This window comes from Sylvia atricapilla, chromosome 8 (genome assembly GCF_009819655.1).
Source record: "Sylvia atricapilla isolate bSylAtr1 chromosome 8, bSylAtr1.pri, whole genome shotgun sequence".
Taxonomy (NCBI): Eukaryota; Metazoa; Chordata; class Aves; order Passeriformes; family Sylviidae; genus Sylvia; species Sylvia atricapilla.
The window spans coordinates 7,349,070-7,376,460 of NC_089147.1; the positions used below are offsets into that span (position 1 = coordinate 7,349,070).

Genomic DNA, 27,391 nt, shown 5'->3' on the forward strand with positions numbered 1-27,391 from the left:
TGTTTGTTTCCATTTGTTTCTGTGCTAGGTCAGCATATATTTACACATTTACTGCTTTCATCACCTCTCCTCTGCTACTCCATCCCAAAAAACTTTGTTCTTCAAAGTTTGTCTCTTAAATGCATCTCTCAGGATGCATTTAAGGCCATCCTTTTCCATTCTTGAGAGTTACTTTGTTGGGAATACGGAAGTCCAGAGCATGGACGAAGAACTTTCTTCAGCGGGGTCAGTTAGATATTAAGTTGTGCCCCTTGCTTAGAGTGGTTACCACTGGAGACAATTCTTCAATGTTTTGTTTGTGAGCTGTGCTCTGCTGTCTGCTTTTGCCTCTGCAAAGGTCCTTGTCAGAGGTGGAAATTTCCTCATGGATGGAAATACCATGTATCATCTCTCAGCCAAAAGTTGTTTTGACCATCAACTTTCTGCTGGTTAAAGCTGATCTTTCCCTCCACCTCTGGAGGACAGAGCTGTTTCTTTCCAGTTTGCCAGCTAGAAGAGTTTCCCATCTTAGATTAAACAAGTGGAGTGTCAAACGGCCTTTTATGGCGCAGGAAAATGGAAAGTACAAGTCAATTGCACATCAGTGTTTTTACTGATAAAATCTGTGATGTTCTTGTCTTGTGTGAGAATCGCCTTAAACTCCAGAGCCTCAGTCAAACAAAGTACCTGCAAGTTGAGTTCCAGCCCCACTGTTTCATCCTCTTGGGAGCCTGCATGCTTTGGATCTGGAAATAAGAAAAGGAAATTACTTATAGCTCCACACCTCAAATAAGAAGAATACTTACATGCATTTAAAAGGTGTTTCCAGGGTGTGGAAGGGTTCCTCTGGAGCTGGTCTCAGTGTCAGACCTGTAGTACCTCTGGAAGGTTCAGTCCCTTTGTGACACTCACTGCAGTCCCCAGAATGCTTAAGGTTAGACCAGATGATCCTTCAGGGTCACTTCCAAATTGGGCTGTTCTGTTGTCCCAGATGAATTCCAGAAGGAATTTGCCCAAACTTCCCTGTTCCTTGGCAGTGCCTTGTTTGTTCTCTGGGCTCTGTAGGGATGGAATCCAGCTCTGCTTGGCCCTTGGCCTCCTGCCTCGTGGTGAGCTGGCCTCTGCACCATGGGAGGGATGCACAACCTCTCTCACATGCTGCTCCTGTGTTCTGGAGCCAAACCCGGCACATCATGATCCAGATCTTTATCAGCTCATGAGAGCTGCTGAAATCTGAAATCTTGGAATGGACTGAACTACAAAAAGAATAAGACATTTGCGTTAGCTCTTATCCCAACTACCCTCTCATTTGCATGCACAAGTGATAATTCCATTTATTCTCTTGCCTGGGATATTGATTTTCTTTTAAAATTCCTGTTTCAGGATACTTATCATATTCATTGCTCTTATGTGCACCTGTTTAAACACAACACTAAGAACCCTTAGGCTTGATACAGAGAAAACAAATCCTTTGTGAATTTTTAATTAACCTGTCTATATGATTTGAACTGAATAAACAAAATTTACTGCATATATTTCGATTAACTGGCCTTTTGTATTCTCACAGATCTAAGCAAAACCTTTCTGGGAGAAGACTCAATTAGCATTTCGATCTCTGTTTCACTTGAGCAGTTCAGGCTTGTTTTTAAGAATGTAGTCTTTTATCTGCAGATAAACACAGAATTAAAAATCTAACCTGATATGTCAACTAAATTAAAACTGGACAGATTACCCTCACCCATCAGACATCACCTGCAGAGCATGGTGCAGCCTGAGAAGTTCAGCTCCAACGTGGCTGTGTGTGGTGGTTCATTCTAGGAATACCACAGGGAAAGGGGTTTGTGGGTCATTGGGTGGACACAATCCAGACTAGGATAGCACACAAAAGGAAGATGGGAGTTTATGTTAAGCTACCCTTCTACAGGAGTAATCCCTTTCAATTCTTATACTTTTTTTTGTTTGTCCCCTTTCTGAAGACACTGATACAAAAGAAGTCTCTGAACAGATGCAAGCCCATAGGTGTTACTGGGAACACCTTTTCATCAGGTAAAAATCAGCTGGTACAGATCCATGCACTACTAGATGGAAATGAAAGCATGAATTTCTGTGAACAGAAACGACGTGTGCTGCTGTTTTAAACAGTGCTCTCCAAGATACAGTTGTTCTTCCAACAGAGGCAACACCTCATTTACTCAAGCGTAAATGTTGTTTTATAATGGTTATGTCATTCGTCCCAGTATTCCTGTGCACACATGTAAACAGATCAATTCATTTTGGGGTTTAATTCATCTTGTTTTCGCTGACATGTTACAATTTCAAAGCAGTGATTAAGCAAATAAGTTGCACTGTATTATGCTAATAGTCTTAATATCCAAGTTCCATTTTGAGACAAAATAATGATAAATATGGTGGCAATACAAAGAACACCAGTTGTTTCTCCTACAAGAAAAAAAAAAAAAAAAAAAAAAAAAGAATCCAGCAACATTCATTGACTTAGGTTAGCCTTTGGGTCTACAAATAAACATCCCATATCTACTTCAAACGTAGCAAAATTCAGTTGACTAATTCTGCAGGCAGTTTATAAACATATTTTGATAGGTGTGTCCTTCTTAAATCCTTTATCAAATCAAATGTGTGTCACACAGCATGACCTAACATAGCTCAGAGCAAACTAGCACATGCAGAACTCACATACGCGTTTGAGAAAGAAATTCAGTGTCTTTGTACCTTGTCTGCCGCTCTCCATCTTTTCATCTTTGCCATAATGCTAACGATGTTTACAGAGCAGTCCAAAGCACTTCACCAATGCAGTGTGTAATCAAAGGGCTTTTGACCTTTCCAAAAACACCCCAAAAAAACCTACTGAGCATTGCTTGTTTGTTTGTTTTGGGGGCTTTTGAATTCAGTGTGAAGTGCACTTAGGCACAGATGAATAAAGGTTGAATCTCGAGGCATTCTACCAATTCAGAGTTCCCTGTAACATTGAATGCCTTTAAAAGGTGTTTCTTTCAGTAAAAATTTCCTTAAATAAACTGACACCTACATTTTGGTAGATCTCTGAGAACAAAGACTGTTTTGTATGTGAAGTGTGTTTTAAGTGTCACATCAACAAAACTCCTCCTGTTGTCCTTCGAGGCTCTTTCAGCCACTCCCTTGCCTGGAGTGCAGTTCCCATGATGAGAATCTGTAAAGCAGTACTTGGAGGTGGAGTTTTTTGGCCCAGGAGAGGCTGTTGTACTAATAGCTCTAGAGCTCTATCTGAGACTTCCAAACTCCTTGGCTGATGTTAAGCTGCTTTGCTTTTGTGAGCATCCTTCTTTTTTTTTTTTTTTTTGTGGTGTGGAGAACATCATTGTGAGCATCCCAGTGGGGTTACTGGTTCCTGTGGCTGTCGGTATCCAGCTCACAGCTGTAAAACCTGCAGCCACTCTGCTGTGTAAACAGTGCTGCAGAGTGATTTCAGAACACTTCAGTTTATAACCTTCTTTGAAAACCAGCTCCCTTAATGACACTTAAACATGGGTTCCAGATGTGACAGTTAAATATACCCAACCCTTGGGAAATTAGCAGCGTTGTTTTCTGGTGGGTTTTTTTTTTCCTTTATTCATTACTAAGTGCCCTCTGCCATTTTTCATGCTCTCCCTCCAATTGTCTCTCAGACTCCCTCTGTACTCCACATTACAGCAGAGACTGCTGTGCTTTGGTACTTACATTCTCATGAGGGAGTGGAGGAACAATTATCAGCTCGCTTGCTGTAGCAGCTGAGCAGTGTAAAGTCTCTCTGCACTTAATCCTGGTTACAAAATGTTACTGGACAGCGGTGCGTTGAGTTTCACATCCCACTGGGTACCCAGTTTGTGTCTGTGTGGATGTCTCCATATGTTGATGCATTTATGCACTACAAGAACATGATCTGTTAAACATCATTTTGATTAAAACGTACAATTTTGGCCAGTAAGGTTTTGGGGGTTGTTTGTTTGTTTTTTCATTCCATGTACAAGGATAGCTTAACTGAACAATCTCAAAAAAATTAAAAAAGAGGCAGTTCTGGAGCCATGAGTTTTGGTCATGGATGGCCATATCTTACATCATATCTCAGCCACAAAGTGGTTTGCCTTTGTTCTCAGAGTAGGTTTGTTTGAAAGACTATTCTTCAAAGTAGCATGTCATTCCAAGCTGGAATACTGAAGAGCATACAAAGAGAGTTTTTAAATAGTATTGCCCAAGAAGAATATTAATTGGCCAAATAGGAATCTGATTAGCTCCTTATGAATTGTTGCAGGATCCAAAGACACTGAAATAATTTTCCCAGATGCTAATGAATTTTACATATCTTTGTTCTGTTGAGGCCATGTTTCACTTAGCATGCACTCTCTGTCTCTGGTTGATTGGGGCTCTGACTATTCCCTGGGTGCTGGAGCTAATAATTAAAGACCCACAGAGCAGACCTGATGCCACCAGACCTCTTGGCAGGGCTCTGCCTGTCTCTGTGATTAACCTGTTGCTGCAGCAGTTTGGCTTCACAGCCCTTGCCTGTAAATGTCCTGCACCCAACTCCCTCCTCCCTGGAGTTCTCTCACTACAGCACACACCTGGAAGGAGGTCACCTTACTGGAGGCCTGTTCTACTCAAATATTTCATCTGCTTCTTCTGAAGCAGCCCTGGATTACATGCCACTGGGGTTACTTCTATGCAGTGCAGCACGAAGCTGAATCTCATCAATCTCTCTCTCTCCTTTATTCTTTCATCTTTTTAAATCTATACTTCAGGGAACCACATTTTAATAATGAAAAACATCACCATGTTTATCAGATTAAAGCAGACAGTGACCTGGCCGTCTATTAACATTCATAATATCCTTAGGACTCAACTTAGACAAATTCATGTTACCTGCTTAGTAAATTAAGATCCTGTAGCAGAATTAATCATTCATGGTTGTTATTGACATATGCCTTTCTGCTTTCAAAGGGAATGTGTCAAAAGAGTAACAAATTAAGAACAGTAGGCATAAGAGTAGCATAAACCTGTCTATGGCTAAATGCCTAGTGGTCCATACCACTCTGAAATTTCTAAATGTACAATGGCTTAAAGAAAATATATGTGCTTTTAAAATACTGTACAATGGTCATTGATTTATCCCATTTAGAATTTCAGCTCTTACAGCAACATAGACTTAGAAGTAGTCTTTGTCATGCTGTACGAAGTTGTGTATTAGTTTATGCTTTGTGGATCATTGTTTCACCACTGGCGAGTGAAGTGTTCAGCCTTTTCAAGTTTGTTTTCTCAAAAAACTGTCATTTTAAGAAGAAAAGACTTAAATGGGCTAAGAGTTAATTTGAACTGTCCACATTTGAAAAAAATTAACCATGGCTTCCTCTGTAAATGTTACTGGGAACTCTGTCAGACTGGGGACATGGCTCTGACTGATGAATTGCTAACTGGATGAAAACACAAGTTTCAAACTTACTCTAGACATCATTGAAGACTGTTTGAAATTTCTCCTCTAAAATGCATGAAAGCATTTTCTTAAGAATGCCTAAAGTTACCTTAAAAGCTTTATTAAAATTTGGATTTGAGGATCCACTAATAAACCTCATTCTTCTAATATTTGGGACATTCTTTTAAAGCTTGGGAAAATTCCTAGGTCTGTTTATTTGCAATGTTAACTAAGACCTTAGGATAAATCCCATTTTTGTATGGCGTTCTGATTTTGTTCTTTTATATTACTATGCCTAAGCTCCCTCCTCTGCCTACAAAATCTTCATTTTTGTCCTCTAAACTCTTGTGCCTTGTCTTGCTTGTCATTTTTTGTTTGTATCTCCAAGGCACAAAATTTACCCAGCTGTATGTTTACTAAAAATCTATGGTAAAAAAAGGGACTTGTTTGTATAGTTACATTAACAAAAAGAAGGTGTTTTTCCTAGTAGATTCATGAGGGTTTTTCATTCCTTTTCTAATTGCTACAAATGTTATATAATCAGACAAAACCTTACAATTCAGGCTTGTCACTTTCCAAGCTAAAACTGGTTAGAGTCTAGAAGAATGGTGCGAGATTTTAAAGGAAAACTTAAGATACTAAAAGAAAAATCCGAGAAATTCTTAGCAAAATGAAGAAAATCATTCAAACCCATTACATAATTTTAACTTACCCTAATGACCTGTAATTTCCTTTTTTTCTGACATGTAGCCCCATTACATGAATCACATTGACATTGTCATGATGAATTACATTCATTAAAAGGGTGCTTCTGTTATTCTAGTTAGTTTACAATTCAGGATTCATGCTCTGTATCTACTGATGGTGCTTTACAAAAAAATTAGAATTTTGTGGCTTTATTTGTTTTCCCCTTTGGCTGAGCTAACCCAGCGTCTGTTAAGATTTGACATTAATATACAGTATTGTTTCAACTGCTAAGTGGAGCAGTTCTCAAGTTATACATCTAACAGTACTTACTACAAAATATTTAAAATATATCAACTACTAGGTCAAGCACCATTTTTTTAAATTGTCTGTTGCTTGTTTTCAGCTATTGTACTGGAAACTGATTTGCATAAATGTTTATTTCTTACTTTCTGTGGGCCAAAACCCAAGTTGACTTTTATTTGTTTTTTTGTTTTTACGAAGTCTCTAAGACTTGATAGGTCTGTCCCAGTGAGTGATACAAGTTTGTACCTAGATGATTGCTGTGCCATGTGATACCAGGGATGAGATATCCGTGACCTCTTACAGTCAGGCAGCCAAGCTTTAAAAATTTCACAGGGCACCAGCTGACTTATTGTTGAGTTGAGAAATTTAACGCATTTACCGCTTTCAAAGTGGAAAATGTGTCCATTTGCTACTGTATTTTTATGACTGAGAATATGACCTAATAAATATATTATTGGAAATCATTAGGGCAAGTTTTTACAAGTTTTTCTGGTGATGGTTTTGTCCAAGTTTATTTTCCACTAAAAAGAACAAAATAATATTCAGATAAAGAGTAATTGCTCCCTTCAGCCTCCTGTGATTTATGCATGTGTTAGGAATTTAAGAATAGAAAGATTTCTGCAGTGAATCAGAGCAGCTGTCCATCTATCCCTGTCTGACAGCAACCAATAAAAACTGCTTTCCAGGACATTTTTTACCTTCTTCCTCTCCATTGAACTCAGTGGAGCAAGATGGGTGTGTATGTGACATGGGATCGAATTAATTTGCTGTTGGTACAGGTGTAGACAATGCTAATTAAGAGCTAAATCTTGAATTCTGCCTATAAATTCAGTATTTGTGTTTGAGTAGAGGCTTCTCCATGGGCACTAGGGCAGACTTCTTTTTCTAGTTAATATATAGATTTCTGTTATGCATTTCTTACACTGACAAAGAATAAATACCATCCTCATTTTCTCAGTGTGATGCTTAAGGAGCTGTAAATTAAATTCCTTGTTCTGCGTTGGTCTCTTCTGAAGATAGGAAAAGTCTATGAAATGAGACAGATTTTGACATCTCTTAGAACAACAGAGTTACTCTGAATTTTTGAGTCTTAATTGCAAGCAGAGAATATAGCTCATTGCATACACCAATTACATCAAGCATTTTCCCCTCAAAATTCATAGGAAACTCCTAGGCTGGAAGTTTAAAATAAGCAAAGACCATTGCTGCATGCTGACACTGAAGTGTTGGAAGTGATTCCTTCAGAAGGTATTATCTTCTGTCACTCTCTGTGAGAGTGATGGAGGTGATCCACATATGAATCATGTTTATTACATAATGCTCAAGAGCTGTTTGGGAGCAAGGCTCCATTCTGCCAGGCTGTACACAAACACTGCTGCAAGATAAACCCGGTCCTGATGAACTTCCAAAGTAAATCACCGGGAGAGGCAGAGGGACAAAGTGTGCAGCAGTGGGGACTGTGATAACTGCAGACACTGGTTTAGTTCTGTGATTGATTGATCTAATTTTACTGAATCTGCATGTTGGTGAACACTTGTTTTCTTCTCTTTAATGTCCACTGTAAATATGTTTAATCAGGGAAAGGGAAGTAGAATGAAAAGAGAAGTGTGCCTGACATTGATAGAAATCCTGTTTGGAGAAATTGTTCAGGAACAGTTCATCCATGTAAAAATATGATCCTTGTAAGACTGCCAAGGTCATTGAGGCCTGTGGAGATCTGATGAGTAAATGCTGGTCGTGCCTGGAGGCAGCTTCAGCTTATGAACTCAATTCTTCAAAAAATGTAAAACAGTTTTACAGAAAAGAATGTTTTGTCATTAGCCTGTCAAGGCTGTTTCCCCCTTATTTTCTTGGTGCCCTTTTCAACAACTCTCTGTCCCTTTATGCACCTGTCAGCTGCCCTGGGTGTGTAGGAACAGCTGAAATGTTGGTGCTGGTTTGCACTCTGCTGGCTGGGAGGTATCTCAGCCTCCTAGTGGGGTGTGAAGTGCAGACAGAGCTCTTCTTAATGGCAGGGCCTCAGAAAAGTTGAGTACCAGCCCATGGTGCTTGGGCTGCCCAGAATGATGGTTAGACCCAGTAAATTACAGCAGTGTAGTCACCTCAGGGACAGGGGCCATCCTGCTGTCTGCATGACAATACATGCCTACTAAAATATTCCCATCTTCAGGTAGAAACAGGTCAGAGACCAGTCCTGGTTATTAGAAAGATGAATCCTTTCATTGCTGGTCCTCCACCATCCCAGATAATTTGCCATCTACCATTTGACATTTTCAAAATCAAATAGACAAAGTATTTGGTGCAACTCCAATGTATCTGCTCCTCTCCTGGACTCACTGGGTGCCTGCAAACAGTTCAAAAAGAGTTCATTTTGTTCACCACAACTTTTGGAAAGCCTTACTACGTTCACTTCAGTGCAAATGTGTCTTCATTCTGTAGTATACCTTGATGTTTGAATTTGCACATGATTTAACATCCCTTCAGCATTCATATTTTCTTTGATCCCCTTGCTTATTAAAAAATGCAAATCTGAATTGTATCTTATTAATGTGCTTCTTTGTGCTAAAGCTGTGGGGGGTTAAAATCCCAGCTTTGGTAACGTATTTGGATTCTTAATGTGCAAAGTGCGAAGAGAGCTAGACTTCTGCAGGCCATATTTTCTAATCAACTGTTATGAAAGAGATTTTTTATTGTGCTTCTGTTTCTTGCTCTCATGGAATTTACAGGAATAAAAAGAGTAATGACTTCATTGTTATACAAAAAAATATTTTCATCCATGGATAGAAATCCTTAGTAATTTGCTGTAATTTATCAAAAATGACAGTGAAGAATCTTGGATGAAATTTCAGAAAAATATGCATTTGAAGTATAGGAAAGCCTTTTAGCTGGTCGAGTAGAAGTAAATACTAGGGGGGTTTTTGTCATGGACTGATTACATGGATTTTCTAGTAGTAAACAGTGGTCACTCATTTTTCCAGTTAAATATGGTAGCTTTTAGGTACTGAGTACATCCTTTCACTCTTTAAAAAAAAAAAAAAAAGGGAAAAAAAAGAAAAAAAAAGCAAATGCTGTAAAATTACTGATGCATTTAAGGCCATTAAAGTGCTCCTTATATTTCCTTTTTGCACAACTTGACCTATTCATGTGCCCTGGTAAAAGCTTTCTCTTCATGTTTAATGGCTTTTTTTCTTAGCGTTGCTGCTTGTTTCTGAATTGCTTCTTATGCATCTGCCTAACTCTTTGGGAATTTGGGTGGGTCATTGTTACTTGGGATTCAGCACTGCCTGAACACATCCTAACCAAATGTAAAGCACCACGTGAGATTGATTGAAAGAAGGTAGGAAAATGTCAAACTTTGTTGTAGTGCTGTGTTACTTCACAACTTACTTTGCAGCAAGCTTTACATACAAAATAAAACTTTTTCAGAAGCAGTCCAGTCATTAATGAGTTTTGGAAAACTGTTTGGATGAAGACAAACTGGAAGAGTTGATTATTTAATTTTTTTAAGAGAGGAGAAAAGTTACCTTAGGAAAGGTAATTATTATTTGTTTCCTAAGAATGCCTTACCTTTTTCTTAAGAAACAAAAAATAATGGGAATATTTATGCAACTTGTATGTTGATTGAGGCAGCTAATCCTTGTGTTGTTTTTGCAATCGTTGCAACTTTAGGACATTGAATTTTACAGTAAATTGTTGCTTGTGATAAATTGTGCTTCCTTTACTGTCCCCTTCGTACTCCTGCTGCTGCAGAAGCCTGAGGGATCCAGCTGTGAAATGGGAATGGCAGGTGTGGAGAGGATAGCCTGGACTTGAGCTTATTCTAAGCCTCTGCAAACTCACAGGAGGAAACTCTTCGAATAGCCATCTTATCATACTAGTAGCTCTATTGTGTATTAATTTGCCTTGAAAAGAATTATTGATTAGGGATGGACAAAGTGCTTAATCCAAGAACTAGATCTCCTGTGCTTGTAGCCAGGCTTTGCAGAGTTTCACACTGAGGGGATCATTTGGTGGCTGCAGCCCTCATCCAAAGGCCATGGATTATATTTCATAAAGTATTCCCTGGTGCCATCTCTTTCCAGCTCCCTACAACTCAGGGAATGCAGGCTGAGCAGACTGACATTTCTTCCAGGAGCCCTTCAGAAATGGAAACTGGTGCTCCTGGCACTGTCTCTTCCCTGGCTTCCTGTGATTTTATAGATGAATGGGAAATGGTAGGAGAGTGGCTTTGGAGCTCCCCAGGCTCTGGCTGATTGACAGCTCTGTGGGGTTAGGCTTTGGGGAGCTGACCAGCTCTTCTCGTCCAGTTTTCACTTGTTTCCTGAACAGATAAAACAGCCTCTATTTGTAAGGCTCAACAAACTGTCACTGCTGAGGACAGATGTTGTGAGAAAGCCCCTTGCTGATCTGACTGAAATACGCATTTTAGAAGTCCTTGCCTTGCTGGGATGGGGCCATGTACCACTGGGGGTCCTGACCCAGGCACCCCCTTTGCTGTGGGCACTGAGGGCTCTGCTTTGTGCTCTTTTCTTTCCCGCTGTTCTGTCTCCACCTGGATTTGCTGAGCTTCTTTGGCTGCGTCGTGTTCTCTACAGCAGAGCCCTCTGCCACTGCTGCCCCAGCTCAACTGTGGTGAGCAGGAGAGAGATAAAGAGAGATTCCTGGAAAAGAGGGAAGGAAACAAGCAGTTTCATGCATTTGAGATTGAAGAGGTTCTTATTTTCTTGCTCCTGATGGTCGTGTACACGTTTAAGAGGGCGATCAGGACACTGGGGTGGATGGATTGTCCTAAAACAGTGGCTTTGTGACCTTTTTTCAGTAAGGACACTTTGCTCAGAGCTTGGGGCTTTCAAATGCACGTTTGAAGATGGTGGTTTTGCCACAGAAGAGTTTTTTTTAACATGAATAAAGAAGCTCTCCATTTATGCGTTTGTTCATAAAGGAAACAACAGTAAAGTTTAGGCCAAGTTTATGATAATAAAGGCTTGGTTTATCAGAATATTTCTACTTGTCTGGGCCATCATGGTGAGACAAAGCTATCAGAAATCTGGTTTAACATCTCAATTGGGATGAAAGTTTTTTCCTTCTCCAGAGTAGCAAAACTACCCAAGGCAGAGAGAGTTTGCCAGTCCCTCTAGGGCTCACTCCAGTCTCTGTGTTTCCCTTGGTGACCTGTGTGCATTGGAGGTGAAAAGACAAAATTTTCACTATGAGAACTACTTTCTGTATTGATAAAAGACCATCTAAAACTATTTAACATGGCTCAGCAACGTATTTAGGAAAGTAGTTTTAAGCTATTTGACCTATAACATGTGGTATGTCATCACATGATGGCATTAAAAAAAATTCCTTTTTAATTTATAGTTAAATTGTGTCTTCAGTAGAAAGGAAGAAGAATATTCAAGAAATGTTAAGGGTTTTTTCCCTTCTTATGGTGGCCTGATTAAATTATTTTTAGTGTACTTAATAAACCGAAGCTGTCACTAAGCCATTAACAATTTGAGAATTCATGGAATGAAAAAGAGGCCCAAGGGGGCTGCTGGAAAACTAAGATAGAACTGACTTTATTTAAAAATAATAGCAATAATAATAACTATATATATAACTCTCTCTCTATATAACTATATATATATATATATATTTACACACACACCATCAATAAAATAGACCTAGGAAAAAAGCCCAGAGAATTATGATCCAGTACCCAAACACAGTGCTTGGAAGCATGATAGAACAGGGTATTAAAAAAAAATTGATTTAAAGGTATCCAGGGGATGTGAGGTGATAAGAAGGGTCAGTGTGGATTCATTAAGAACAAATGTCAAAGCAGTGTAATGCCCTTTGTGACAGGGTAATTGTCATTTGTTCTGAATTGTAGTATGTGGTGTTTAGGTTAGATATTAGGGAAAAGAAATCTAAAGATAATTAGACACTGTATGGAATACTGTGGAGGCTGTAGCATCACATCCTCTGGGAGATGGGAACAGATGATTTGCAAAGGATGGACTTGTTTTGGTTTGCCATTACAATTTGAATTTGTCTGATCTTCCTAGAATTTCAATGTGCAAGTTTGAACTTTTTGGTAACTTGTCAGTGAGGCGTTCCGTAATTTATTTATTCTTGTTTGGGGTACACAAACTCTCTTATTCTGCCATTTCCTATGCAAATCAACTGATGCAGTTTTTTTATAATTCTGTGGTGGTTCTTCATCAAAGGCCAGGGCATTCTTTTCAAATATCTCTTAATCAGCAAGCCTCTGAGTCCTTATGGAACCTGTTGGGTGACAGTGAGATGAGTGGGACTGTAAGGGACCTGGTTATAGGGGTCAATTACAAGATCATTTATTGGTTTAATCCATTTTTAACAGGATTTAAAAAAAAGCCACTTCTGTTAGTACTGCACATTTCATTTTGTCCAGCATTTGACCTGGAGGCCCAAAAGTACAAAACTACAGTGTCACCAGTTCCTGCAGTTGAGTTGGGAGTTCTGCTTTTATATCCTTTTTTCATTCAATCTGCAAGAGCAGGAAAAAATGAACTTTATCATTGTATGCATCTGAAATATAAACCCAAATTTTGCTTTAATCTTCACTCTTACAGTTATCTCATTATTCTTTGAAAATAATGGGTGAATGCACCCCATTTTGCTTAAAGCAACAGATCTATATCCAGTTAATTTGTGGGTAAATATGGGTTTCTGCTATTGATGTTTCTTGATCCACACAAAGTGGTTATATTAATACTGAAACATTATTAATCAATAGGTAGCTCTTTAAAAATACATCACTAAGACTAGCCAATTACCTTTAAGTATATATCAAAGGCGACAGAGTAATCTGAGTAACGATCATTGTCTATTAAAGAGTTCCAAACATTTTAATTATAAATATATTTTTCTCTTCAGTGAAACTTAGAAAGGAGATTTAAATTTCTCATTTTGGCCTCAAAAAATTAGAATAACTTACCAAACTGTTTCTTTAATTTTTCAGGTTTTGTTTAGGAAAGTACAAAAAGTTGCTTAAGTTCATCTTAGTCTCCTGAATTAAAACTACATAAACTATGTATTGATTAACATAATTTGTAAAATAGTCTGCTCTGTAAGATCACAAAAGTAAGTTATAAAGACATGTCATTGCAGGGTATGGTTCTGTTAGGTTTGTAATGCTAATTAACTTAATTGACTTCCAGTGAAATGGAAATTCTGACCAAAGCATACGGTCTCTCTGTAGCCTTTCAGAAATTTCTTCTTTATTCAAAGAATTCAGGCTGTAATTTTGTGAAGCAAAAATTGTGTGTTTTATAGCTTGTTGAAAGTTTAAGTATCCATTTTAAATTTAAAACCTGCTCTGCCCTGATAATGGAGTCACCACTGATGCTTCTGCTTTAGGAAATGAATGTTATGGCTGGAGTATTGTGTTGTGTTTTAAAATCAGATGGGAAACTATATTTTCCTTTGAGATTATCATACCATTCTTCACATAAATTTCCTTAGTTAAGACTATTTCCCCTCTGGCTCCTCTCCCTCAGCAATTACCCAGCACAAGCAATCTCTATGGAGAATAGCACGAGGTGTAGCTGATTGTCGTTCAACGCCAGTGAAATCTTTAGGTGAACATTAGTCACTCTTTTAGACATGTTAGCTTGAAGTGGAAGCAGTCAATTACAGAGTAGAAGCTTTATGGCTACATTATTACCATCATACTATTAGATTTTCGTCAGCAGCATTCTGTTTGATCGATCTGTGCCAAGACATTGATGGATAGTTTTGTTCTTCAGATGTCAAATATGTGAGACTTTTGTGCTTTATTTATTTACTGGTGCACTGCTGTATTGTGGATATCTTGCTTTTCTACATCATTCTAGTTTCAGCAGCTAATCATGATTCATTTCATTTGAAGTTTTGGTGTTGATTTCAATAGCATTCTTAATCATTCTTTCTTATGCTCTTGAATTACAGAACGAACTGTGCTATTGCATTGGACGTGTGAAAGTTTTCCCAGTGGTAGGAGGGCCTTGGAGAGCAGGAGCAGCTGCTGATTGAGAAATGTGTGTGTATCCAGTGTGCAGTGAATTTTGAGATTCTGTTCTCTCCTCAGTGCTTCCATATGTAGTGCTTTTTCTGGGATTGGGGCTCTAATTGTTTTATGTCTCTCTAATACACGGTAACAGTATTAGAACATCACTAGTTTTGAGATGCAGGTTTAGTTTAGCTCTCAGGCTTTAACATGAGTACAATTTTTAACTGAATATATGCATTTGTAAGTGTATTCAAAAATAAACTAATGCTGTTGATGCTAATCAGGTACATAAACAAACTCTCTTGTGTTTTAGATGGGGATGAAGAAACAAGTAAATAAAAACAAAGAGCAAATAATATCTGGAATGGTGTTGATCTGTCTCCAGCAGGGCTAAGAAACTCCTCATCAGCCTGTTTGTGAGGGTCGCTGACTCTAAGTACTTCATCCATCTCTCAGCATTTTCCTAGCAGTGTTATTGAGTAAATTCTTCAAGAGTAGGACTTCCCAAGTAGAATTTCAAAGACTGGGAAGCTGAAGGTTACCAAGGTTTTCTGCTCAGTTTGCTAAGCATCAGGGTTTGCAGGCAGAGGTTCTGCACCCATGGCCTCAGTGACACAGAGCTCCAGTGATGAACTAGAGCTGTGTTTATGCAAGGAGGGCAGGAGCTGCAGTCTGCATGTCCCCCTGTCACAGAGTGACCCGTGGGCAGTGTCACATGCTGGAGGAATGACACTGCTCAACTCCTGGGAACTGCACTGCTGCTGCCTCTGCAGCCCTGCACTGACTTCCCTCAGGAAGGGAATGTGTTAATGCATTAATAGTGTTAATGCTAATGTTGTCTTGAAATGGGTTCTTCACTTACTGTGACATGTTAAACATAATTTGCCTATTTGGAAGGCATACATCACTAGTCAATTAGTATTTCAAACCCATCCATTTTTGTCAATACTGTGCAAGCATGCTAGCAGGATGTGAGTTGGGATATTAGTCTCCAGATCTGAATTCCTGGCAACACCAACACTTTTTACCTGATCAGGCAGGAGTACGAGTGTTGGGAAAAAAAAGAAAAAAAAAAAAAAAAAAAAAGAAAAAAATTATTTGAGTCAATGTTGTAATTTTGATTAGAGAAGCATTATACACTCTTGATTCATCTCTTATCCATGTCCCTCTGATGCCTCTTGGACAGTGCTGCTGGTGCTGTATTGTTATTCTCCACTGCAGAATTGGCTGCAGTTCAGTAGTGTGCATGTGTGTGAAGTGACTCTGAATTAAATAGACTATTTAAATGTAAATAGTGTTGTCATTTTACTTAGTGAGGCTCACTTCTCGTTAATTAGGAAGACATTCATTTGACTTAAGTATTTGAACAGCAAAATAATCAATTTTGTTATAACACCACTTTTCTCTTCCAACTGTGTTTACTTTTCTCCTGTGTACCTGTGCATTCACGTATTTGCAAACATGTATGCCAAATAAAAAACAATATATTCTATATGTATTTTAAAGTTAAAAATGGAGCCAAGTCGAGTATAAGCTGATGCCCAGTTCACTATAGCACTTAATCAAATGCTTAGTTGATTTAAATAGGTTTCAAAGACAAGATAAATTTGGGCATAAAACCTGGATTCAGAGTTTTTGGTAGTAAATGGAAGTCAAAATGTTGTGTTCAGTGAGCTTCCAACTGGGAAGAAGCATGAACATGACAGCAGAAGCATAGGGGCAGCACCTCAAAAAAGAGACACAAACGCTGTTAAATGTAGATAACAAGTCAAGATGTTTTTATTTCCTCTTTGTCTTTTTTCACAAAGAACCACATTTTTACATTGGGAAAAAAAGAGATATTGGTCATTTTTAAGAGCTAAGGGAAGGTAACCAGACTAGCTCAGGAGAGGGAAACAAAACAGAAAGAGGCTTTTTGTCTATTGCCACATCTTGTAAGTACCATAAATGAAAGTGACAGGTAATTTAGATTAGACAGTAGGCAGTGGTCTAATTGTTAGTGTAGTGTAATCTATTAAATATCATAATGATCTGAAGTTAACAACCCCCTCCCAGTTGCACTGTAGGTAAGTGACATACGTCATACACGGCTGCCTCACCTTCATTTTGTACTGCTTTATCTTCTGGGCACACAGTAGGATGGGGACCATCATGATCATTATTTGCTCTCCAGGGCAGTATCACTGAAGTTATTTATTTCCAAAGTATCTTGTTTCCCTTGATCCATTAAGTCCCCCTGCCTCAGTGCACACATCTCCTTGGTCACAGGCTCTGGGGCTCAGCAGTGAGACTTCAGATGGAGTCAGCAGCAGCACAGTGACTGAAACTCACATAGGCAAATCTGTGAAGACAGGAGTTACCACTGCTGCCCTCTTCACGTTGTGGATCCATTTGTATTCAACAGGATTTCATTGGGACCAAGTGATAGGGAAAAGAGCAGCTGGTGGTGGATTAATGGAATGAGGCTCATATTGTTTGGTCGATAGGCCAGATAATTGCCCCGAATGGTTTTCACTGGCAGCAGGGAAAGGGGGGCTGAGTTGGTGCCTCCCCAGCTGCTGTGGGTTTTGCTGTTCTCTGTCTCTATTGCTCTCTCCAGTGCCATGATGGCACCCTCTGCCCCACCCCTGCTGCTGCTGTCACTAATTGAGCATCTGCCCTGTGTCTGTCACTGCTGCTTTCACTGTGGTTTTAGCCTCACTTGTGCTGCCGGACTTCTGTCATGACCAGTGAGACATCTGTGATTCTCCCATCTAGGAACGGTGGAGCTTTCCCCTTGTTATTCTGGAGAGAGGATCATTCCCAGTCTTTGCTTTTAACTGTTCCCTGAGTTATCCCATCAGCTGCTCTTGTCAGGCCGGAGTCACAATCACTTCTCCAGCCCACTGTCCTCTCTCGGTTTCCTTCTGAGTGAGTAAGGCTGCAGAATAAGCAGGATAATTTTTCTGCTAAGGTTTTATATACTTTGACTTTTTTTTCAGGTTATAGCCATCAAGAGCAAGCTGCTGTCAAAGATAAGCTAATATATACTCCTGCAGCAGGCAGTCAATGCGTGTAAACCATCCCTACCTACACTGGTATTGCTTGAGGCTGGAGTAAGCTATGCTTCAGCAGCTCTTGAATTAACAGGTTTTGTCGGTCTGTAGCAATCTCCTGAGTACAACTCGTACAGAAACTCTTGGTCAATGATTTGGGATTTTTTTTGTAACCTCTTATTTGGTTTTTTGGTTTTTTTTTTCTTTCCCTAAATCTGAGAATAAATAGCACAGGTTTAGATATCCAGAAAACATGATTTAGATTATGAAGAAAGAATATGAGGGAGACTGACTTAAATAGAGTAATGGGAGAAGGAGAGTCTTCAAGAAATTAAAAAGCCATTGTTAAGAGGAAGTGAGAAGAAAACGGGAATTATGTTGTAGAAAGTGCCAGGTATCATGAAAAAGTTTTAATGGATGCATAGGGAATACTGAATAGCTGTTTGGAAAGGCTGTGGAGTTTTGAAAAACCTTCTGATTCTCATATCAGATACGAATACTTGCTTTATCATGTATAACATCTTGTATTTCTAGAATTTCCTTCCTGCCCTGACAAAGTCTCCTTGCTTGTCATCTCTTTCCTCTGCTTCAGCCTAAATGCTGCAAAATTTGGGGGGCTTTGGGCAGATTTAGTGGAAAAGCACAGAAAAATATAGCTCTATTGACAAAGCAGTTCTTGGCATGTAGTTGAAACAATAAAAAATACTGAACCTCCAAACAGACTCTTTACATTGGGTGGCAAATATTATGGCTGAGACTGAACTAGGACAAGATACAGAAAAGTAATAGCAGCTTAATATTTTGCATAATCAAAAACATACTGTCACTTTGTTAAGTAGTTCTAAAAGTCCTTGTAACTATTTCAAAATTCAGTTAAAGTTCTGAATCTTTTTGAAGAAGGTTTGGATGTTTTGCTTGAGCCTCCATGAAAGTTTGTTTCTTTTTAAGTTTTTGTCCTCTTTCTATCAGACTTAGTTTTCATGTCACACTGAGCTCAAGTATCTTAGGATCAATCTTAAATTAGACAAAAACATTTGGATTTTTTTCCTCAGTCTCTTGTGAAATACTCATGAAGACAAATAGTACTGAAACATTCTAGGACATATATATGTGTGTGTACAAATGTGTCTGTATGCATCTATGTGAGGAAGACCTAGGCCATTTTAAAGAATATTTTGTGCTGTCAGTGTCTGTAATTGCAGAACTCCTCTGATTCTGGTCCACCAACATAAAGAAAGCAAAAATTCTCATGCTGAATTTAGTTTCACCCACTGTAAGATAGTGGTTAGAGAAAGCCAAGCCAAAAACCAAGCCAGAAACCATTGCTTGTCTGAAATCTGTGGTTATTTCAGATTTGGATGTCATAGATAAGAGCATATCTGGCCCCTTCTTTTCTGTTGCTGGCATGGCTTCAGGAATAAAGCAGTTGTGAGCAAGCAGAGAAAGGACTTTGGAATTTCCTGCACTCCTGCTGTGTGGATTCAAACTCTAAGTTTAAATAATGGATGAAGCTAAGATTATTATAATTGATCATTGTATGATTTATATGGAGTAATTATAACTAGGTTGAGAAAGAATTTCCAAAAGCTAGTTTCCTGGTAGCCAGAGTCATTAAGTAACAGTGTGCTGCCAAAACAAAAATTAGGTGGGAACGTAGCCACAGAGTTCAGAATGTCTGTCCTGCACCTGATTTATAACCACCCTGATGATGACAGTATCAGTGGTATTTTCCTGTTAAGAACAGTCAGAGCTGTTTCAATTGTTTTTCTTATCTTTCTAAGAGAGCTCCACATTGTTTTAAGTGCAGTCAAGCATAATAACTGGAAAACTGTAAAAATCTAATGCATAACAAAACGAAAAGGTGTAAGAGGTTGAAAAGGTTAATTAAAAGTGTAATGATCGCATTTACTGAGACAGTCCAATTAATCACTTTATTCCAGTGGTCATGTGATACAGAAACCATTGCTCCAGAAAACTGATTCCTAGTGCTGGGATACATGGTCCGTGTTCATTTAAATGTGCTTTTTTCCACAAATGGAAATTTTAACTTTTTATTTCAAGCTGCTGTTATTTATTTGAAATTATTTAAGAAGTAGCTAATGTTTAACCCTGTGTCCTCATGTAATACACTGCTTCAGCCACGCTCCCTCTGAACAGGATGGGAGCATTGCCCCCTTGATACTTGCAGTCTTACAGCCCCACGGGAGGTTTGCTTACAGCTTAATGGGCTTGTAGGTATAGAAGAAATGAAGCACTGGCAATACATCATTATGTAATGTGATCTCTCTGAAACAGTGTATACGACCAACAAAGTGAATTCTCAAGTGTCAACAAGCACAGCTAAATGTGATTTTTTACCACGTCAACTGGGAAAAAAAGGAAAAAAGAACCTTGAAGGATCAATTACAAGGGTCATAACCTTGTATTATCTGATTTGCTGTAATATTCACACGAGCTTTATTGGAATGGAACATAAATTTGAAAAATAGTGAGATTAGAAAGGATTGCAGTGCTAGAGCAAAGAGCTAGAAGCTTTCCCCTGGTTTATTTTGCTGGGGCAGCACTTTAGAGGGAGCCCATTATAAGCAGAAGAATAGTAGTTATGTTAACATGGTAATTAATCAAGTCTGAGGAAAAGAGGAAACAAGTTGTGAATTCAATTCTGTAGTAATAAAAAGAAATGCTGAAAGTTGCCCTGTAAATTGGCATGACTTTGGCAAAACAGTCCCTCACTGTGTCTTGAGAACTTGCATGCAGTAAATCACTTCTCATGGCAACCGTGTAGGTTTGAATGTTTTCACAGGTTTATTCTCTATTTCCCTGTCTGCTGGTTCTTTCCTAATTCTGTTGACTTAGAATTTAGCTAATCATAAAACACTGAACTGTATAAGACTAGATCATATGCAGTAACACGTTTGCACTCTATTTTTAAAGGGAAATTAATTAAAAGAACTCAGCTGAAACTGTGGTGATAGCCTTCCACATCACAAACCCAGCCTCTCACTCAGTACAGAGCATGAATTGTGTGTGGAATGACTGAATCCTTCACAAAAAAAAATGTATGCTGTACATGGCCCCAGTCCTGCACAATCCATCCCTGGTGTCAGTGTAGTGTAGATAGGTTAAAATGATCTTTACACCCTAAAACTCTTTAGGGTAGAACTGAAATCATTGGTGCAGTAATGTGAGAAACAGTGAGTGGATCAGTTCGCAACAACCGTAGTTTCTTTGTTTAGCAAGTCTCTGCCTTTATTAATGCCTTTCTGCCTCCTTAGTGAGATAGTTTGGACAGAAGTAACAGTAGCTTAAAGAGCCAAATTCATAACTTAAATTATTAAAAATTCAGGATAGCTCCAGTGGACAAAATAGATTAAACTGTGCTGGCATGAATATAATGTACAACTGTTGTCCTCAGTGCCATGTGGAAAATTAGGGACCCTGGCATAACCTGTCGTTAGATTTGGAACCCAAATGAAAGGTGATGGATCAGGATATTGGTGAGTGAAGACAGAATTTCAGCAGCGTATGCCACAGTGTTGGTAACACTGGGGAACAGGATTTCCTCTCTCTCTCTGCCCTCATGGAACTAAAATTTAAACCAGATCACTGTAGGTTTATTAGACTTCCCTCTTACACATCCTGTAAGTTGAGTAGATGTCCCTCAGCCAACCCACAGGGTGCAGCCACCTTGGTGTTCTCTGCTCAGATTTCCCCATTCCTCCCCAGTAAAGAATTAAAGTATTAAAGGAAATGGTAAGATATAATTTTCCCCCTTTCTAATCAATGCATATGCAGCATAGGAATTTCAATTTCACTGTAACTTTTATTTTCAGTGTCTGTGAAATGCACCCGGTAATGGTCAACTAAAGCAGGATCTAAGTGTAAATATAGACAAGAGCCCTGTCAAGTATTAGAGCCCAGATCCAACTTGGGCAATAAAAAATGCAGTGTTTAGAGAATGTGGCCCCATTAGTAGAATTAAACTGCCAGGAACACAACAAGGGATAAATCTATCCACTGGGAAGTCAGAAGCCTCTGCTTTGAGATGATAAATCCTTAGTAAGATGCTCAGAATCTTTAAAAAGTACATAGAGAAAATAGTTTTAGCAACAAGGAAAAAAAAAAAAGGAATAAGAAGCTCTTTACTGTAATGGTGGTGAGGCACTGGAACAGATTGTGGATCCCCCATCTCTGGAAATGTTTTAGGCCAGGTTGGATGAAGTTTGAGCAACCTGGTCTAGTGAAAGGTATCTGAAAATACAGAAACTGAGCTCTGTTGGAAGACTTCGGACGTGAGGAGCCAGAGTGCCAGCCTCAGGCAGGGATCTGGATCTGCCCACACAGCAGTCAGTGTGTGCTCCTGGGAGCAGACAGCCAGTAATTTAATGGGCACCCAGCACCAGGGGTTGTGGCGCTTCAGTCACCAAGGCAGTGATCAGAACAGTCCTCGAGGAGGTGGCGTGTTTTTCCTCTCTGCTCTTCTCTGCAGGATTTCAGAAAGCCTGGGAAGGTACCCTGTGGGTTTGGCAGTGCCTTGGTCTGGAAGGAGGGGAAGGAGATGTGGTATAGAAAGGGTTATGTATTTTTGGAAGGGATTAGAAGTAGGGATCATGCCCCTGCAGGCTTACAGAGTCTTCTTCAGGGGAGGTTTCCAGTCATTGCTCTTGGAAGAGAAGTAACTCCCTTTCCTGGGTGCAGGCCAGGACCCTGCAATCTGCCTCCCAGTGAGAGCTCTCATTCTTGGGCTGAAGCATCTTGCTCCTTCTTTGTTTTGCAATATGCACCATTTCCTTGTTGAGAACACTCAGCAGCAAGAGTTTGAGAGCCCTTCTGGGAAATGAGAGCAGTGTTTCTGAGTCTCTCATGTCACAGAAGGCATTGAACCAAAGTCTGGCTGATGATTCACCAGCAGAGTCTCATGAAATCAGAAAGGCCAGGGTGTGTTGGGAAAGGCTTCAGACTCAGCAGTTGTGCATAGCACAGTAGCTGAACACTTCCAAACACAACATGGTGGATGAACCCTTCCAAATCTTGCTTGTTGGTTCATGCTAAGCAATGTGATTGTTCCCAGTCTCTAAATGGCTTGGACAGGGGACAGTATTTACTCCTCAAGTAAATTTTAGAATTTACTAGGGATATTCAGAAAAGAATTCTAGAGATCCAGGCAGTTTGTGTGATCAAAGACCTAATGACTAACCAGGAATGTAAAATGTTGGTCTTAGGAAGCTGAAGTCTCATTTTAGGCAGTTTTGTTCATTTACATATTTTTGTTGCTGTGGCTTGGGTTGTACCTTTCACAGGCATCAGTCTCATCTTTGTCACTTGGTGCCATCAACTGTAATTTCAACATGCATCTTGTTGTATGTGGTAGTATTCTGAAAGCCCTGGTCATAGCCGGTAATATATTAGCTTTAATTTAAAAAATAAGTCACCTGCTTATTAAGATTATGGAAGAGATTTGAAATAGGCCAGCTGTTCTGTAAATGCTGAGCAGAAGAGAAGTAGAACTTTAGAATGATATGATCAGTCTCAGGATTTTTTTGGGGATGACTCATTTTTTTTTCTCTGCCATTTGGGGTTAGAAATAATTTGTCCAGGAAAACGGTAGTTTATTTTAATCCATTAAAATGCAGATGACAATATTTTCTGTGCTTTCCCTATTTTATAATCTGCTCTTCTTATGAAGCAAAAGTACTTTGGTAAAGCCCACAGCAGCACTTTTGTTTAAGTGGGATCATGGCTGTCTTCTTAATTTTGGTCAGTTTTTGTTCCTATATGCCATATTCTGCACCTGTGTTTGAATGGGCCCATACCCATGTGGTCACCTCTATCACTTTGTAATTTTGCCTTCCATCACATTAACATTTATTGCTCTCTTTACAGCATTCCCTTCACTATATCCACTAGAAAACCTACTAATGCTAATTACTTGCAAATAGTAATGGTAATTTTAATGACAACCTCAGTAAATTGCTTTTTATATGCTGTAAGAAAATTGAAAACTAAATGTCCATTTTGCTGCTTAATAAGAATCTTAGAGAACAACTAATATTCCTTGTGCTCCTTCTGTCTAGTGGGAGTGTTGCCTTGGGAAGGCAGACCTGGAACAGAGACTGACCAGAGCTAGAGAATAAAGTGGATATTGATTCACAAATAGGAAGCTCCCAGTACCCATTGAGAATCCTTTTTTGAGTGCCATGGGGTGGGTTAACAGGCGCTGAGGAGACACAGCAGGTACAGAAATGAAATATAAATGGAGGTGCAAGGAAAATGAAAGATGAGGGTGGAAAGTCTGTGAAAGAGGGTGAAGCGTGAGGAAGATCAAACAGGGTAGAGGAAGCCCTATTAAGACTTTAGGAGCACCTCTGGATAAAAGACAGGAGCTTTTGGCTTCTTTCTGTGGTCTGTGGGAGATTGAGCCCAGAACTGCTGCAGCTGTAGCAGTGTTGGGCCAGGTGTAGGGATGCAGGAGGTAACAGCCAACAAAGTGGTTGTGCTGTAGTACAAGGACTGCATTTTCACCCATAAAATTGGTCAGAAAACGTGTGACACCTGTTACACGTGCAGCGGAAGAGCTGGGGGTGCAGGTAAAGGCGAGTCAGTGTCAGTCCCTAGTGGTCCTGCCCCAGTTTCTGTGTGTGGTGTGCAGCAGCTGCCTGGTGGCAGGGTGGGTTTAGGCATCCCAACGCTGCTGCTTTCCCACCAAGGCACAGCTCTGCCTGGGCTCTGCCATGCCTCTGCCTGCACCCCATCAGCACCCCCAGCTCCTGCTGGGAGGGAGCAGCATCCTGGTGGATCCAGCTCAGCTCTCCTGGGCCCCGTGCTGCAGACAGGACCCAGCGCCTCGCTCACAGCCACCACTTATCACCTGCCTGGAAGTGACTTCCCACGGGATCTGTGCTGATTTGGCAAGAGCGGTGGGCTGTGTGGTTTGGCAGAGATTTCCAGGATGGGCCCAGGCAAAGCGGATTTGGGAGAGAAGAAGCTCTGGGTTGGGAAATGGTGGTGCAAAGAAACCTTTACTTGTCCCAGGCTCCTGCTCTGACTGCCCCCAGTCCGTCTCCTAATGCCCCAAGAGAGGGGAAAAGTGAAAAATTATCTCCTTACACAAACCTTTCCTAAAGGATTCTGGCACGAAAAGTAGCTCTGGATATGATCCATTTGCTTTTAAAGTCGTCAGTACCTGGTAAGAGCCAAACTCCTGCCTGTCTTAATAATTTAAGCTTTGCGGAACAGAAGCTGGGTGAAATTTTGACCTTATAAATTACTGCTGCATAAGTAATCCTCAGGAACACTCCCAGTACTGTTAACTGTTTATAGTTACCACAGGACTTAGGAATAGTTCCGCACTCTGGCAATAAAAATAAAGTATTAAATACGTTGCAGATATTCAATTTTGCATTAAAATAAGTTTCAAAAGCTTAAGAGAAGTTGGTATTAATGAGAAGAGTTGATTTAGACAGTCTGGTTTAATTCAGATGCGATTGATGCACCTCTTCTACATTTACTCTTTGTTTTAAAAGGTAAAAGTAATTTGTATAATGTTAGGACAAGTATGCCAGAAACAATAGCTAGAGACATATGTATCAAAACAGAAAGGGTAAGGGGCACGTTACAGCCAGGGCTAATTTAAAAAACAAAACCTCCCAAAAACAGTCTATTCAGAATTGACATGTAGAGGAATGTGAGTGTTGGGCAGATATAAATTGAATGACAGGTATGAATATGCATAACTATCGTTTGTGAACACTTTGCACCTAATTCAGCTTCCACCCAAGATAACTTTCACTGCTGTTTGCACTGTCAGTGACTTGGCGTATGTTCTGCTTTTTAAAAAAGATGGATTAACCTGTCCCTTTTGATTTTTGAGGTGCGTGTATTCACAGTGCTTTTTAATTCTGTGCAGCATGTATCAATACAGTAAGCTGAAGTCTGTTCATATTGCAACACCCCATTTGGAGCTGTTCCACAGAATTTTGTTTTAAAGAGTGGAATTCAGCATTTGACTCCCAGGCACAAATAACCATGTAATTACTCTGCAATCACATAGTAATTAGCATATACTATTCATATATTGCATAATTATATGCCCTGCAGATTACATAGTAATTATATTTGTACTAAACATATAATTCTATATACTGTATAAAAAAAACTTTGAGAGTTCATAGTTAATATTATAGTTGTATGCTAATGTAGTATAACATTTTATATAAAAACGTTACAATTTTATGAGAGGGTTGTATTCTGGGCATCTCTTCTGCATCTGGTGTTGCTTAATCTGTTGCAGGCTGCTATTATCAGAAATGGTGGGCTCTTAATTTAGAGTCAAATGTTGCATGTTTACAATTTTGTAATTTTTGAAGACAAGATGCAAAAAGTTGCCATTTTATTGTGCAAGCAGCTGAGATTGGGAAGGACTTGGAGTGTGATTGTTCAATCACAAAGATTAAATGTACAAATGCACTGAGCATAGTTACAGCACACTGCTAGAGTGAAACACAAATCAAATGCTCCTTAGCTTTGTGTTATTTTGGGATAGGTAAGATGCATGGGACAGTTGCAGGTGATTTGTTTGAATAATGGGAAGTGTGTGTGAGCAGCCAAGGCCCATCTCGGGCACAGTGTGTTCCAACAAATGCAGCACCTCAGTGCAGCATCTCAGCCAGGCTGCTTTGTGTTTTCCTGCTGTGGAGAAAGAGAAAAGGTTGCTGTCCTGATCTGGGAATGGCAGGCAGTGTGATAGGAGAATGGGGATCAATGGCAGGGAGTTGTAGAAGGACCTTGGACTGAATTTCTGGTTACAGGTGAAAGATCTAGGGGGAAAAAAAAAAAGCTTTTTGTAGGAGTAACTTAAAGCTTTGGATCGTTTAAAATGTTTTATCTTTGGCCAGTCCCCCCAAGAGGTTGCAGCAGATTTTAGATATTTGCAAAATGTTTTGTTCAGCTTGCAAATCCTGTAGCAGTGGGAAATTAATGTATTTTCTTGGATCTATGATGTTGGCATTCCTAATATCCAAAGCAGCATTACAATTATTCTTAATTGAATTTTGCAATCTAATGCCAGTTGCCTTAGTTTTCAAGCAAAGCATCTATTGGGTTTTAATATCTGGATAATGTATTGAGAAATTAAATGTGTAATTATGGCCTTAACTTATATCTGAGTTTAATTTTTCCCATCATTTCTTGGAGAGAGAGAGAGTGTGTGTGTGTGAGGAAGGGACATCCTTGTTTTAAAATGTTTCTTTCACAGTCACTTTTTAATTTTATGTTAGCTTCTTCAAAGCTTGTAGAGTTCATAAATTTTCAGGGGTTTTGGGTGGCATCTATAGATCTTATAACAGTGTTTTACCTAAGCATAAAACTTGTGGGTGACCTTAGAGAGCTCCCAGTCATGGGGCTACATCTGATTTTCTTCTATCTGGGTGGGCTGTCCTCAGACCTCAAAAAAATGTAATAATGGGCATGTCTATTTTACTTTCTGCACAGTACACAGATCGCTTTTGAATGTTGTCACCTGGGGGAGACACGGCATGTCATTTAACTTGTTCAAGGGGAAAAAAAAAAAAAAAAAAAGAAAAAAGTGGGAAATGTCAGAGCTTTGCAAAGCTGCAGTTAGAAGCCCATGTTTTCTCGCTGTGTCCTTATGCCAGATGTATGCTTTCCAATTTACCGGGGGTTTTAAGAGCTGTTTAGTGAGCCCAAGCCGTACTCACCCCGTGTGTGTGCTGTGAAGAAGATGAAGTACAGCCTGCCCAGAGTGTCATTTGTTGGCCAGCACTCTGCCTTCGCCGCATGCCCGTGCTCTTGTTCACTTGTTAAACCATTACCCCCAGAAAGGCGAGTGCTGGTCCCGGGGTCTGGCACTGAAATCTTTGTATGTAACCAATATCTGTACTCAGGAATCTCGTTAACAGTGCAAATAACCGCAAA

The 27,391-nt window shown here is 39.5% G+C and overlaps 1 protein-coding gene across 2 annotated transcripts in view; it reads left to right on the forward strand.

Moving 5' to 3' along the window:
* GFRA1 (GDNF family receptor alpha 1) overlaps positions 1-27,391 on the forward strand; it is a 132,690-nt gene that overhangs the window by 55,125 nt on the left and 50,174 nt on the right. The window lies entirely within an intron of this gene.